Raw genomic sequence first — 15,877 nt, 5'->3', positions numbered from 1 at the left:
GGAAATGGGTACGTCTTTCGAAACGATTACGCACGGAGGCACCGCGCAGTCCTCAATAATGCCTTCCTCCGGGAAGTGGGACTCAACTGGTAAGAACTAACCACGAATGTTGGTGTGCCTTACATCTGCAATATCCGTCTATTTGACGATCTCGTAGCTTCGCCCACCCAGTTAGTATGGTCGCGGCGAAACAAGTTTAATGACTGCCATACACTGTACCTACTTCAGCGGCTCCTCAGGGCGCAAGCATCCCAATACTTCGACACACAATGTCTCACTTATCTGGTAACCATAAGACAAAGACATTCGCAAACTTCTTCTCTTTTGCTGCTGTCCGCCCTGGAACAAGCTACTCTGGACTCAGCGCCGTCCGCTGTGGCCGAGCTGTTCTAGGCGCTTCAGTCAGGAACCGCGCGACTGCTACGGTCGCAGGTTCGAATCCTGCCTCGGGCATGTATGTGTGTGATGTCCTTAGGTTAGTTAGGTTTAAGTAGTTCTAAGTTGTAGGGGGCTGATGAGCTCAGATGTTGTCCCATAGTGCTTAGAGCCATTTGAACCACTTGAACTAAGCGCAAAATTCAATGCCCAGTTGTATTTAAGAAAAAGCTGAACCACTTCCTTCTGTTAACCTCGTAACTCTGCTCCTCAAAAAAAAAAAAAAAAAAAAAAAAAAAAAAGGCCAGTTTTTCTTCTGTCAAGTAGGACAGAAATGCTCGCATCTTCTCCCAGTTATGCTTCTTTCTCTTTTCGTTTGTGAGTCACTCAAGCCAGTTTCTTTTCAAAGATCTTTATTACTTCTGTTGTACAATGATCCTTTACCCTCAGTAGCTGCGGGGTCAGGGTGGCTGAATCCAAACTGGAAACGTTTTCCCTCCAGGTCAGTGATTTTCTCCTCTCGGGGACTGGGCGTCGCGTTGTCCTCATCATCAGATGTTGAGGTGTGTGTGAAATCTTATGGGACTTAACTGCTAAGGTCATCAGTCCCTAAGCTTGCACACTACTTAACCTAAATTATCCTAAAGACAAACACACACACCTCCGCCGGGACCAGCCACACAGTCCACGACTGCAGCGCCTTAGACCGCTCGGCTCCTCATCATCACCTACGAGCAAGTCGCCGACAAGGTGTCACACGGAAAGACTTGAACCCGTCAGCGGGCCGCCACACGACACAGAGAGGGACCACCTTTCTATTTCTCTCCTTCTTCCGTAGCTTCTCCACGAACATTTCTGTTAGCGCTCATAGTTTACTTCTACAGTCTTATTTTTCCACGAGTATACTTGATAAACGGAAGCAAGATCTTTTTTCTGCTTTCTTTCTGTCATAGTAATTTTTAACGTTGAACTCTAAATTAGACGTAACTTACGACATGGTTGTCGAAATAAAAGTAACGTTAAGTAATGTAGAATGCCTGGTTAGATGTAAGAGAGGACCTGATGACCTTAATTTGCCGGATAAGTAAATCAATAAACAAAAATAAAATAAAAAATATGAATGGCGGAGGGTACATCATACTACTCCACTCGCGTACTGAGCGAGGGGAAAGTGACTCTCTATATGCCTTTGCAGACACCCTAATCTCTCTTGTCTCTTGCTAATTATCCCTAAGCGAGAAGTACATTGGTGGCAGCATAATGGTCGGACAGTCATCTTCGAATACAGATTTTCTCTATTTCTACACAACAGGATTTTACGCCAACTACGTCGTCTTTCTTCCCAGGATTCCCATTTAAGTTCCCCGACCATTTCTATTACATTTCCATAAGATCTACACAGACCTGTTACGATCATGGCAGCGCGCACCTGAATACCTCAATATCTGCTCTCACGCCTTCCTTATAAGGACTCCAAACACTGGAGTAATTTTCTAGAACTGGTCGCACTAGTGTCTTGTATGCGATTTTCTTTACAGATGAACTGCAATTTTCCATAACCCTTCCAACATATCTAAGTCTTTCAATCGTTATCGTCTCATTTCGTGTAGCTTCATCGTCCTTTCTTTTCCGTAACATACATACTGCCCCGTACGGGATCCACTTTTTCAGAATTTGTCGAATTTTATTTCATTATTTAACTTCGTGTTCGGGTGTGCTTTCTGACACTGTTGTCAAAAGTAAGCAACGGGAAGGGATTTGTTTGCGCCATCTGTCTGCAAAGCCTGGAAACTGTGTTCTGTGTATTATCTTATTCTAACAGTTTGTATCTCTGAGTTGTAAGTTGGGGACCAGCCCAGCATCTGCCTAAATGGGCGTGGGAAACGGCCTGAAAACATACTCAGATTCTATCGATGTCTAGCCCACCTCCCGTCTCACAAGCTAGCCTGCTGCGTGTGCCGCTATAAAAGCAGGTTATTTCAGAACGGTTCTTAATATTACCCCAAATATTTATACGAAGCGATGTGTGTGTGTGGTATCACAGATCGATACCACCGTGACTGTCCGCACTGGGAACGCACCCTGCGCCAGACACTGATAGCAGCCGCAGGGGGACCAGCGGCTCCAGTGATGCGCGTCCGCCGGGTCACACCTTCAGCGGCCCCGACTACGACACAGGATGGCCGGCGGCAGCTGCAGGACCCAGTCTCAGTCGCAGTCTTCAGCCTCACTCAGCCTCGACAGTTCGCCTCACACTACACGAAGCTCTTTCGCTTATTGTAAAAGCCAGACTTCATTACTGATTGCTCTTTTGTAAAGTTTCTTCGTAACGCTTGGAAAAAGCTACAAGTCAAGTAAAATTTCTGTTTACTGTATTTATGTGTTCGCTAATCACCTCTGTTCCTATCTGCACCACTCGGTAGCCCACATCTCCTTGCCACTGTGTACTACATTTTGCAGTCACATACTATACAGCTGCTTCTCTTTGTTACAGGTTTTGTCTTACATGCATCTGTCATTCATAGCAGCAAGTATACATTTTGTCTCATTCTTTATGATCGTCAAACGATGATACGATCTTGTGCACAAAAGCATTGACAGCGGAAAGCCTTATAGTGCTGCTGATCCTATGTGATGAATAGTTTACGCAGAGGGCGTTTCACAATTCATGTTACACACTCCTAGAAGTTGTAGAGGGGACTTCGTAAATCAAGTTTTACACAGGGACCCACGTGTGGAAATGGTTCGTTTCCATTTCCGTTTTACAAGAAAAATAAGACGTACAAATTTCACTCCTATTTACTGTGATATTACAGCAGCTGCTCGATATGACGATCACCAAGTTCTATGCACACAGTGTATCCGTGCAGTAAGTTGGCATAAACTCTGTCCAACACGCGTGGTGCACGGTTAATCGCTTCTGCCGCAGCCATGATCCGTGCAACGAAATCTTCTTTCAACTGGACAGGCGTACCGTAAACAAGACTTTTCATGTGCCCCACAAGAAAACGTCCAAACATATTAAATCTGGGAATCTTGGTGGCCAAGCATGTGGTCCAACTCGGCCGATCCACCTGTCCCTGTAGACAGATGGTTTCGTCCGCGAGCTGCAAAATGTACTGCTGCGCTATCACGCTGGAACCACAATTTGTGACGAATGCCCAATGGAACATCTTCCAAAAGTTCTACCAGTAGATGTTGCAGGAATATCAAGTACTCGACACACGTTAGGTGAGGAGTTAGGATATATAGCACGTCCATCGCAGATATACGCCGAGACATTGATGCCGAAGGTGTGCTGCAATATCCGTATACACGTGGTTTTAGGGTTTCCTCGATCCCAGATGTGACTATTTCGAGCGTTCGAGACACTCTCCCTGTTGAAATGCGCTTCGTCGATGAAAAAAATTCGCCTCGAAAACTGAGGAAAATCCACACAATGGTGTAAAAACTAAGCACAGAAACTGACACACGGTACAAAATCCGCCGGGAGCACGGTGTGTTCTTCCTGACGGTGATTTGGGTGGCGTTGTTGGTGCAAAACACGCCAGGCAGACGAGTGAGACACATGAAACTCAAGTACAATGACTCGAGTACTCGTCGATAGGTTCTCTTCAACTCTACGAAGCATTTCCTCTTCCAGTACGATAGTTCCCCGCCTTCTTGGAGCACCACAGTTTGCTGTATCACCTGCGAATTTCCCACTTACCCTCAGTCGTTGTTCTACTACGGAAAACGTGGGATTACATGGAGTCACACTATTTGGAAAGGAGTCGCGGTACAGACTTTTGGCTTCTCGTCCTATGGCGAGCTTTATCGTAAATTGATAACGTATCGGTTTACTGTACCAACGTGTACTCACGCATCCTGTTACTGACGCAGTACTAGTCATTGTAATGTCAACTGACGCATCACCAGGAAACGTGAAAACAAAGCCGAAGGAAATAGAAGACATCACGTAACTTGGCGTCATAGTACCATTCCTGAATATGGGTAGCCTACCACAATAGGAACATCTAGCGCGCGACTGAGTAGCTCTCGTTTTTCTTGTAGCATATAAACGAATCGTTTGCGGGCACGGGTTCCTGTGCAGACTCGATCTACAGCCTCTAGCAGTGTGTAAGGCGAGTAGTGAAGCGGTGAGAGAGCGCCTGGCGCGGTGTGTTGCAGCGGTGTGCACGCGGCCGTGCTCGTCGGGCCGCTGCATCAAGCCCAACATCTGCCTGTGCGACGGCGGCACCGTCGCCTCCAGCTGCCCGCCCCCCGCCGGCGGCGCCGTCCCCGGCCCCGGCTCCCAGCACCACTACCAGCCGCAGCCGCCGCCGCCGCCGCCGCCTGGTCAGTACTGCACTCTGCAAGTCTCCCATATCACTGTTGCAACAGGCGCTGGTAACGACTAGGTACCCCTTACAACGCGTACCTGTTTAGCTTCAAAGTTGATCATTGTGTTTTAGTAGCAGTAAGTGGCACTACATTGAGTACCATTACTAGAAAAATGACTTTAATACTAATTAACATGGCAGTCTTCAGACATCATACTGTGTGGAGTACAGCACTGTTCATTTATTCATTCATTCACGAATTGTTTTACATAATTCCATCCATCGAGAAGAGCCTTGGAGGATATGACGCGAGTCATACTACACGTTAATAATCAGAAACAGCCACTCCAACTACTCCTGTCAAAGTTAATGATAATTATCGGAATTACTTTAGTTTCGTTGAAGAAACCGTTGCACTTACATTCTACTTCATGGTTGGCATTTATGTAGTTTTACACAGGCAACTATTAGTTGTCCATACGCAATTAACAACATAAAATAACACGAATGAAAATATTCCATCACAGAAGCCAACATGGGCCCGAAAACGACCCTTCTGCGAGTTAATGGCGAATGTTTACGCGCATCCACCGACTTCAGTCCAGCATTCGATGTGGTCTCGTCAACCGAGATTTCATAAAAATGACCACACTGATGGCTACGAAAATTACAGTACCATAAATGCGGCGTGCAAAAAAACTCAAATAGGCAAGAAGTCTACTACGTTCTTGGATATGCACACGATTAGCAATGCAGTGCAACCACACTAAGTAAGTAGTAGCAACGCTACCTGTACTCTGTAAACAAGTAAAAGATTATGGAACGCGTTTCTCATTACGAACTCACATTTGCATGTTGTGTGTTTACAAGAAATACCACAACAGCAACTGCAGTAAAAATCACAAAAACAAAGTAGGATAAAATATTGCACATAAAAGTGCACTAAAATGTATTTAACACAGTACAATTACACTGAAGCGGCAAAGAAACTAGTATAGACATGTGTATTCAAATACAGAGACATGTAAACAGGCAGAATACGGCGCTGCGGTCGGCAACGCCTGTGTAAGACAACAGCGTCTGGCGCAGTTGTTAGATCGGTTACTGCTGCGACAATGGCACGTTATCAAGTTAGTTTAAACGTTGTGTTACAGTCGGCGCACGAGCGACGGGACATAGCATCTCCGAGATAGCGATGAAGCGGGGATTTTCCCGCACGACCACTTCACGAGTGTACCGTCAATATCAAGAATCCGGTAAATCATCAAATCTCCGACATCTCTGCGGCCGGAGAAACATCCTGCAAGAACGGGACCAACGACGACTGAAGAGAATCGTTCAACGTGACTGAAGTGCAATCCTTTCGGAAATTGCTTCAGATTTCAACGCTGGGCCATCAACATATGTCAGCGTGCGAACCAATCAACGAAACATCATCCATACGGGCGTTCGGAACCGAAGGCCCACTCGTGTAGCCTTGATGACTGCACGACACAAAGCCTTATGCCTCGCCTGGGGCCATCAACACCGACATTGAACTGATGATGGCTGGAAACATGTTGCCTGGTCGGACGAGTCTCGTCTCAAACTGTATCGAGCGGATGGACGTGTACGACTATCAAACAACCTCATGAATCCATGGACATGCATGTCAGCAGGGGACTGTTCAGGCTGGTAGAGGGTCTGTAATGCTATGGGGAATGTTCAGTTGCAGTGATATATATCTAAATATGACTCTGACAGGTGACACGTACGTCAGTACCCTGTCTGATCACCTTCATCCATTCACGTCCATTGTGCATTCCGACGGACTTGGGCAATTCCAGCAAAACAATGCGACACCCCACACGTACAGAATTGCTACAGAGTGACTCCACTAACAATCTTCTGAGTTTAAACGCTTCCGCTGGCCACCAAACTCCTCAGACATGAACATTATGGAACATATCTTGGATGCCTTGCAACTTGCTGTTCAGAAGAGATATCGACCCCCTCGTCCTCTTACGGATTTACGGACAGCCCTGCAAGATTCATAGTGTCAATTCCCTCTTGCACTAGTTCACTACTTCAGACATTAGTCGATTCCATGCCACGTCGTGTTGCGGCACTTCTGCGTACTCGTGGGTGCCCTACTGTAAATACAAACTCACGAGGTAAAATGATAGGGACGAGACTACGCAGTGGACATTTGCAGTTGGAGCATTACTCACAGAGCATGCATAGCTGCAAGTCTTCAGTGGGCCAGACAACTCAAACTGGATAGTAGCTGACTCGAGAAGTGTTGTGTAGTCCGAGAAGTTCTGATTTTGCCTATTTTCAGATTATGCAAGGCTTCGACTGCACCGATTGCCCAATGAGGCTTGGAAGTGGTTTTGTGATGTTTTGTGGGACTCTTTCATACTATGAGTCGGACCCACTCATCGACTTTACCGCGAACATGAATCAGCATATTTACTTCAACAATATCAATGGTCAAGTGTTACTCTTTTTTCAAAAACTTCATGATGAGTATGCCGTCCACCAGTTTGGCAGCGACCGTGTTCACAGGGCTGCACGCATACGTTCCTTGTTTGACAGAAAATTCGGCACCCTATCGCACCCCTACTGGTCCACTAAATCACCCGGTCATAGCCCCACATAAAACGTCTAAGACTATTTGGCGAAATGTAGCAGTCATCATACCCCTAATTTGTTACCCTAAGGGATATTATCATCAACTTCTGGCTTCAGCTGATATGACACAGCTGAAGAAACGTATGGACCGTCTTCTTCGTCGGACTGAAATCATTATCAAGGCCAGATGATGTGCTACATGGCATTAATGTGATGTCTCCTGTGGGAGTCTAATTTCTTATACTGTGTGCTGATAATTGTTGACTGTTAGAACCGATCACAGTATTTAACAGTGAGGTAGTCAAGTAGAATCTGATAAAGCATTTGGCAGAAGACATTTGGCTGCTTTAGCGCCATTTCAGGGAACAGAGTGCAAATCACTATCTAGGCCATGGGAGAAGGAAGCCATAAATCAAAGCGTGCTATCTGAAGGGAAGTTAACAAAACTCAATTTTCTTTGGTCGCTGGAAGAAGCTACACCATGGTCATTAAGTCGATTTCACCAACTGCGGATTGTTTTCCCTCACTTTCAGCCAGTCTTCCTTCCAATGACGTATGGTTCTGGTCGTCAGTAGCTAGGTTAGACTGTTGATACACTTCACTTTTTGTGCCTATAGCTATTCTACGTGTCTCATAGTCAATGCATCCGCCAGTTCATTGCCAGACTCACGGACGCCCAAGTACCCACTGAACATCGCCTCTTTCCACACATGTTACTGGTGAACAACAATGTCCTACATGTACTGAAGAGATCATTCTCCTTGATCCGTGCACAAGGAGACTGGTAATAGACTCTCGCAACTGAACTACAAGCACAATTTCATGTTTTGAATATAAGTCATCTGAGCCAGAGCCTTCAAGAATGTGTGTATTTCTGTGCCACAAACCGTGAATTCGCTTGGTAAATGGACCTTGAGGGCACAGTCAGTGCACACTTCTGAACAGCCAAAGTCATTCCCCTTCTCATACCTGTCAATGTATAATTTCGGTACAAGCCAATAAATAAAATTCGGAGAAGTCTCCACCCTGCATTCCATAATATTGAAAATAACTGGGTATGTCTTGAAATTCTAGGACGGCAATTAGCTGCGCCACTGGACATGGGTTGGAATCCGGTTCGCATCCAGCAACATAAGGGCTTACTTTGAATAGACGCACCGTCGCTTTGTTGCACACAGGTGGTTTAGAACCATAATTGCTTGCTGGGCTGAGTAATCAGATGGAGAGCCAGCGAGCGAGACAAGCTTTCATACAGCTCTCGCAACAGGAGGAATTATCAATGGATGGATTGTAATCACACTGAGGCTGACACTGAGGCTGATCCTGGAGCTGGCTGAGGCCAGTCTAACTCCCACACGGTGGACGTCTTGCTGATCCATACATCTAGCACCTGCAATCGTAGTGGGACCAAACAAAGACCTTATAAAGTCAGAGCACGTGCGATGTATCTGCTACCGGAAATGTGAGGCTCAGGCACTTGTACAATGCCTTTTGGGTCATTGTTTCAAATTCCTCGGTTGTAAACCGGAGAGTTCTCTGTAGAAACCTCTCTAAATTATTCACTTTAACAAAGACAAATACGAGCAGGTAGTGAACGCGCCTTGACTGGTAGAGCTCAACGTATTTGACGTTACTAATATTTCTCGCCTCAGTTATCATAATTTCTTCCCATTACTTGGAGCAACGCTTTCGTGTCTTGGTGTATAGTGTCCCGACAGTTGTCAAGCAGTTTGCTACAGCATAACCTGCGCAGATCACCAAGTAAGTTCGCAATTAGGAACTTGTTTACTCGGTTTGTCACGCTGTCTCGATGAAGTAAGTACTATTTTCCAGCCTCTTTACTACCGCGAGAGCTTCTGCAAGTCCGTCTTAAGTTTATTAATGTAGAATGAAGACAGTGTTTCGTGTGATATATTGTTGTCTTTAGAAAAAAATATGTACATTGCTAACCGCAGAAAGTAAACCAGTCACTTTTATTTAGTAGGTTAGTTCTCCATGAGTGTCTAAACGTCTTGTATCTGTTGTAAAAGTATCGTTAATATAACTATGAGAGTGACCGTAGCTGAAACTTTGAACCCTGCACAATTCCCACGAGTGACTTAAAAATCTATGCAGATAGAGTCACGCTGTAAATGGACAAATTGGACATACTGGAAGAGCAACAGGTGCCCAGGACGTTGACCGCTAACGACCATTCGCCTCAACAACACTGTTTTTGTGTGTGTGTGTGTGTGTGTGTGTGTGTGTGTGTGTGTGCCTGTGTGCTTGTTTGTTTTAGTGTGCCTCATCTGCATAATTCGGGCTGTTACGCTAAGGATCCCATTCCTGAGCCAGGAGATTCCACTATCACTTTCTGTGTGCAGTTTCAGTATTCGAGAATTAGATGTGATGACATGCCTTAAACTCGGTAGCCCCAGTAGCGTCACACTTGTACCCACCGAGGAGCGGCAGACTTCTCTAAGGCTCTACCTATTAAGAATGGCCCAGATGCATGTGTGATACCATGAACGCTTTGAACATCCCTCCCCCCTTCCAAAAATACGACGAACGGTCTACGAAATTCAACTATAAAAGCTCATTAACAGTCGCTTGATAATGTCTTTCAGAAGTGAAATGTGTCATCAGATAGCTTATATAAAATATAAACTGCAGTATGTAAGCACGCCGCATAAGAAATTAGCAACCTCAGGAGACATCACACTCATTTTGTGTAACACAGCCTCGGAACTTGATAAAGGTCTCAAATCGACGAGGAAGATGCCACAAGTTTCCTCAAGCATGGCATGTCTAGTTGAAGTCACCCATTGATGATTAGATTCCGTACACCTATCACATTTCCTGGACTTTAAGTGCTACATTTCACCAGCTGTCCCAAACAGACGTACACATTTTATGTAGGATGATTTCTACAGGATGATTTAGCAGGTCAGTCAAGATATGATAGAATGCCCGAGTGTTCTTCAAACCAGGAATGTCAGTATGCAGCCCTGCGAATATAGTTGTTGCCGTCGTGCAGCCGGTGGTATCCAAAGTAGAGATGTTCTCTGTATACTCGTTTCAAAATCGCCAGCAAGTCCTAAGACGTCATCTCTAACTCGCCGTCTCCGTTCACTCAGAGACTCGCCTCGTCAGTGTCCGCCGCTGACCATTTAATTGAATCTATCCGCGTAGAAAGGAGAGCGAGTACACGAGTTCGTAAGGGTAACAGGGGTAACAGTGGACTCGTGGCATTTGCACTACATACGCAACCGCTGCGCATGACAATTGTTATGTTATATAGTGTCTGTTGTATATAGATATGGATACCTGTATTTGTAAAATTAGCTACCCCCAGGAGGCATCACGGTTATATGTACTTTGTTACACAGCCTCTGGCATACATATATGCAGATGTGTATGTATGTGTTGTGTGTGTTTCCTCTTTCCTTTCTTTGTTCATCTCCTCCTCCCCCTTTCTCTGTACATTTCCTTCTCTTCCCTTACTCTCTCCATTTCCTCCTCCCTCTCTCTGTCCATTTCCTCCTACATCTTTCTCTCTCATCTGTGCCCCAGTAGGAGGTTGCTGGTTGTTGCCTCCACAGTATTTCATTCCAGATAGTAAGTAGAATGTGTATCAGATTTTGTTGAAATCGAGCCTTTTACCCGAGGCTTTGTACGCGTATGCACATATCACATATATTTCACATATATTTAAAATATTTCGCACATATTTATACACATAGTTCACATGTACCTCTAGCGGATTTCGCCCTGCAGTTTCGTTTTCACGCAGCTCAGTTTTTATGATTTCGTAATTCCTCAACTATGCGTCCTACAATGATATAATTTTGTATTACATTCAGCGCCATATGTCGATAGTGTCTGCGAAATGTTCTTGCGTCTAGAGTTAGAAGCAAAGCAGTAATAAATTGAAACGTCTTGCAAGATGCGGTAGTTTTTCTCACATCTCAGTGTTTATGACGTTAAATCTTCGGAATAACGTGTCGTACAATGATATGATTTTGCAGTTACCTTCAGTGGCATGTGTGAATACTGTCAGCAAAATGTCTCACGAGTGCGCTTAGTAGTAAAGAAGTGATGAATTAAAACGTCATGCCTGATGCGACAGTTTTACTGCATGAATAGCGAAAATATAGGAAGTGATAAACTTTTGTCCTTTCATCATTTTACGGGGGTTATTAGCGTTAAAAACTTTCGTGAAGGTTTGAAATTATGTGTAAAGTTTATTGCAAATCACGAAGTACACTCATTCCAAAATAGTTAATGAATCAAGTCTGGGTATATGCACTTCATGGGCCATACCCCTTTCTTACCCCGAAGCGATTGTTTCCACAGAGTAAGTGATACGTGTTGAAATCAGTCCTGTGGTTTAGGAGGAGATGTGGAACATGCATACATATGCACATCTATTTTTATAATATGTGTGGACATGTTTCTATGTATAAATTTTTTTGAAGAAAGAATCTAACAATTACGTTGACAGACACACACTTTTAACTCGTTACCGAGTCTGTGACAATACAAAGAAATAAGACATAAGGATGAAGTTTATTCTCCAAATGGTGATTAATTATTAAAATCAGTTTACAGCAGACTTGGAAAAAGTTACAGAAATAAATGATAAGCTACACAACTGGCTGTTACCGCACAAACGCAAGTTATCGTGACCAAAAGAATACACAAAAGCGCTGTTTGGAAGTCGAGTAGGAAGCAACCGCAGCGTCACCGCTCTGACTGCTCACACTCGCTGAACTGCAGCAGCCAGTAGTACAGCACTGACGTGACAGCCGTACCTCGATTTCTAACGCATATAACCCTCGACACTGGACTCGTAGTCGCTTACATACTGATCTCTAAAATCCTGATTCACGTTCACGGTAATCTCGCTGATTGGGCCCAATTCACGGTGTGAGAAACACCCCCAAAATATCACAGACCCACCAACGGAATGAACTGCACTTCCACACACTGAGGTTTAAATGCCTCATTCGACAGTCGGTGCTCTCGACAACTTGCGTCATTTAAAATGTGGCAAAATCGCTACTCGTCGGACCACACTACATGACTGCAGTCAGGCGTGCAGTTTGTGTGTCGATTGGCCTCAACAAGACGTGCACCTTTATTTGTGGTTGCGAGAAATGGCCTTTTGCGATGTATCCGACGTCTAATGTCCACTGCAGGCAGTTCCCCTCATAATGTTCGCTTGGAGACTGTTCGAGATGGCTCTGCAGTCGCCGACGGCAGCAGTTCCTGTCGGGTTGGAAACTGATTGTCATTCAAAAGAGTATAACATTCTAATCTGGTCCCTGTCTGTTACCTTTCTGTTACCTTTCTACTTACGCCACGTTACACTGCCGCGAGTGGTTCATCATTCATTGTAGAAAGGTTGGGCAGTCAGCATCAATATGTCAGCAAATCGAGAAATCCACGGTCTAGTCATGGGCACCTCTAAACACGATAGTCTTTCTCCCTCTATATCACTTTATCATCTCGACTCGTAACACAACCTACTGACACATACTCACCAATTCATTTCCATTAATTATGTTAGCTTACGTTAGAGAGTTACACGACCTTTTGATACCAGTTCTACACCATGTATAGCGCTCCACAACGATCAGTGTGTTCTTTTAAGGGCGTGACTATCTTTTTGTCCAGTGAGCTTACATTATACAGTGACAGCAAGTTGGTCATAGTTTTACAATACAAATTATCTCATATACCGATAATGGCTACTGCATGTCCGTATGATATTTAAAGTAGGTGTGTATCACGCATCTATACTCAAATAACTGTGATTGTATGCTGAATCGCGGGCACTGCCCTGTCAGGTACAATATCCAAACACGCTTCAAGCGCCGATTCAGAGGTTCAATTTGTCACATGCCTCTCTTCCTCGCACTTAATTCGTAGCAACTGCAGACGAAAGGCATGAATCTGAATTAGAACCCCCAAAAGGAACTAAGTTTTCATTTGTCACATTCGATGCGTATAGATTAACAGAAATCAATTTCAGCCATACTTCTATAGCCATAATTAACACGTGCACTATTACAATGTCATTTTACAAAACTTAGAGAAAGGTTTAGGTAGCGAACTTTTCTTCAAGGTGTGAAAGCATTTAGGGCTACAGAAGGATAACTCCATGTGAGTTGTTTTCGCCTGGATCTACAATAAGGAAAATGTTACGAATAATGATTGTAATACGTCTAAACATTAGAAACGCCTGCTTAAATATAAGAAGTCCAGAAAAATATGGTCACCTTTCATACACGCACTACTGATACAGACGTGTTGAACATGAAGAGATATGTACAGTTGTATGATCAAAATAATATGTGGTATTTAAAATAAAACGTATCCTTGGGAGCCGGCCGGTGTGGCCGAGCGGTTCTAGGCGCTACAGTCTGGAACCGCGCGTCCGCTACGGTCGCAGGTTCGAATCCTGCCTCGGGCATGGATGTGTGTGCTGTCCTTAAGGTTAGTTAGGTTTCAGTAGTTCTAAGTTCTAGGGGACTGATGACCACTGCAGTTAAGTCCCATAGTGCTCAGAGCCATTTGAACCATTTGTATCCTTGGGCTATTATCTTTTTAAAGTACTGGTATATGGAAGCTGTGCATTTCCATAACTCACAATAGTTTGACTAATTGCTTGACACAGTAATGAATGAATGTTTTAGCAGTGGTACTGGCAAAAAGTTAGCTATTAACATGAGAGGGGGGGGGGAGGGAGAAAAAAAACTAATGAAAGCAGAGATACTAAAGATCCACTGACGCCGACGCCTACTGCTTAGACACACCGCGTATCAGAAACGCAGCGTGGGTCCCCGGCAACACAGGCGACTCCGACCATTCAATTAAGAAGCAGCTCGCCTGCAGCGCGCATCTGGTGCACTACAGTATTTCAATTGTGCTTAACGAACGCTCTTGGCTCTAGCGCTCGCGCTTCCACATTAATTAAAGGCGACTTGCGTCAGCACGCTTGCAGGCGGCTAGAAAGCGAGCGCGTCCACAATGGGTGGCTGGGTCGCACGTTTGTATGCGAACACATTAGATTGTGCCGACGGGTCAAATGGTCATTGACACTAACTCTTCAGTTGATTTTCTGCAGTTACATCTACGTCTCCCCTGACTGAAACGTTTGGTACTGTAATTTGACGAGGTGGTGGGAGTCTGGGTTTGTAATAATTGACTTTCAGCCACACAAATCAAATTGTCTAACTTTTTCAACAAAATATGTCGCTGTATAAAACATCTTACGCAGCTTAGATATTTCTGTCACATGACTTTCTCAGCAGACAAATAAATGGCGATTGTCCATTGGAACCTAATTAATTTGCTCTAAGGAATTAGAAGAGTTTGTTTATTTGAGACTCATTGAAATGCAGAACAACAAACTAAATGTGTGCGAGAACGTGTGTGTGCGAGAATGTGTGTGTGTGAGTGAGTGAGTGAGAGAGGGGGGGGGGGGGAGAGAGGGGGGGAGAGAGGGAGGGGGGCGAAGTTGGTGCTTCGTGATTTTTATCCAAAAAAAAAAACTCCAACTTATCGCGATCTGGATTGTATCATCTATGGTGTTTTCAGGATAATTACACGCCATTTCCAATTTTTTTGACTTCATTCATATGAAGCACATGCGCAATGGAAAGCTAAGTGCTTTCCTTTCATAGTTACATATAGTAATTAAGCCTGCTTATAACCTCTCTATTTGTCAGTTTCAGGTCTTTAATGACAAATTTATCAATTTTACGTCTTTAATGCTAAATTAATCACTTTGCTATGGCTGGTTTGTGATGCGATGACTCGAATCGATGATGTAAGGCAGATCGCCGTAAGTTGGAGTTTTTTCTTTTTTGGATAAAGATCAGGAAGCATCAAATAAATTCCCTCCGTACGACAATTAATGGAAAATGCAACTGTCAACCAGCAAAATTTTAGAAATAATACACAAGCAGAAAGGATTTTTACATTTTCAAAAAAGTAAATTATAAAGCAAAACGTCGACGGCCGAATTAGGCAAACAGTAGACAGTACCGTAACATATTGCTGCTGCAACGGCCGATGTGGTAACGGAAAATAATCCAGTTCAAAATATCTTGATTTAGCAATAAAAATACCATGTGATCATGGGAACAAACACAAATCACACTTCAGTATGCAATCAGTTTGCTTTCTGCTTTGAACGAAACGAGAAATTCCACGAACAAGTAACACTAAAAGCCTTTCGCGCAAATTGATTTGACAGTGATTTCTCATACTGTCTACTTTTAGTCTCGTAAGTAACACTTTATATTACACTTGCAGTACCAGAGAAACAATATACCGTAGATGGAACGCGAAACTTATCCGAGAAAATTGGACGAATCAAGCAGTAATCAAATACACAAAACATATGTATAGTAAAAGCATTTGCAGTAACTATAGTTCGATGTGCATTCAAGTAACTGGCGCGAGTGAAGCAATGAAAAATAAAATAACCAGTCACTGACTTGTAACGACGATTCCATTGTTCGAAATTTAATAATATCCTTTTTTTAATGTTCTGGTGCAAGATGTTCGAAATTCTG

General features: G+C 44.0%; 1 long non-coding RNA gene across 1 annotated transcript in view; it reads left to right on the top strand.

Annotated features, from left to right (window-relative positions):
* The window catches only part of LOC126094445 (uncharacterized), a 183,888-nt gene extending 179,254 nt beyond the window's left edge, over positions 1-4,634 (top strand). Inside the window, exon 3 of the long non-coding RNA XR_007521838.1 lies at positions 4,546-4,634. This is a non-coding gene — a long non-coding RNA (uncharacterized LOC126094445). The remainder of the gene's footprint in view (positions 1-4,545) is intronic.
* Positions 4,635-15,877: the final 11,243 nt, after the last annotated feature.

Source organism: Schistocerca cancellata, chromosome 8 (assembly GCF_023864275.1).
Source record: "Schistocerca cancellata isolate TAMUIC-IGC-003103 chromosome 8, iqSchCanc2.1, whole genome shotgun sequence".
Taxonomy (NCBI): domain Eukaryota; kingdom Metazoa; phylum Arthropoda; class Insecta; order Orthoptera; family Acrididae; genus Schistocerca; species Schistocerca cancellata.
This window is presented reverse-complemented; position numbering and strand designations above follow the sequence as displayed.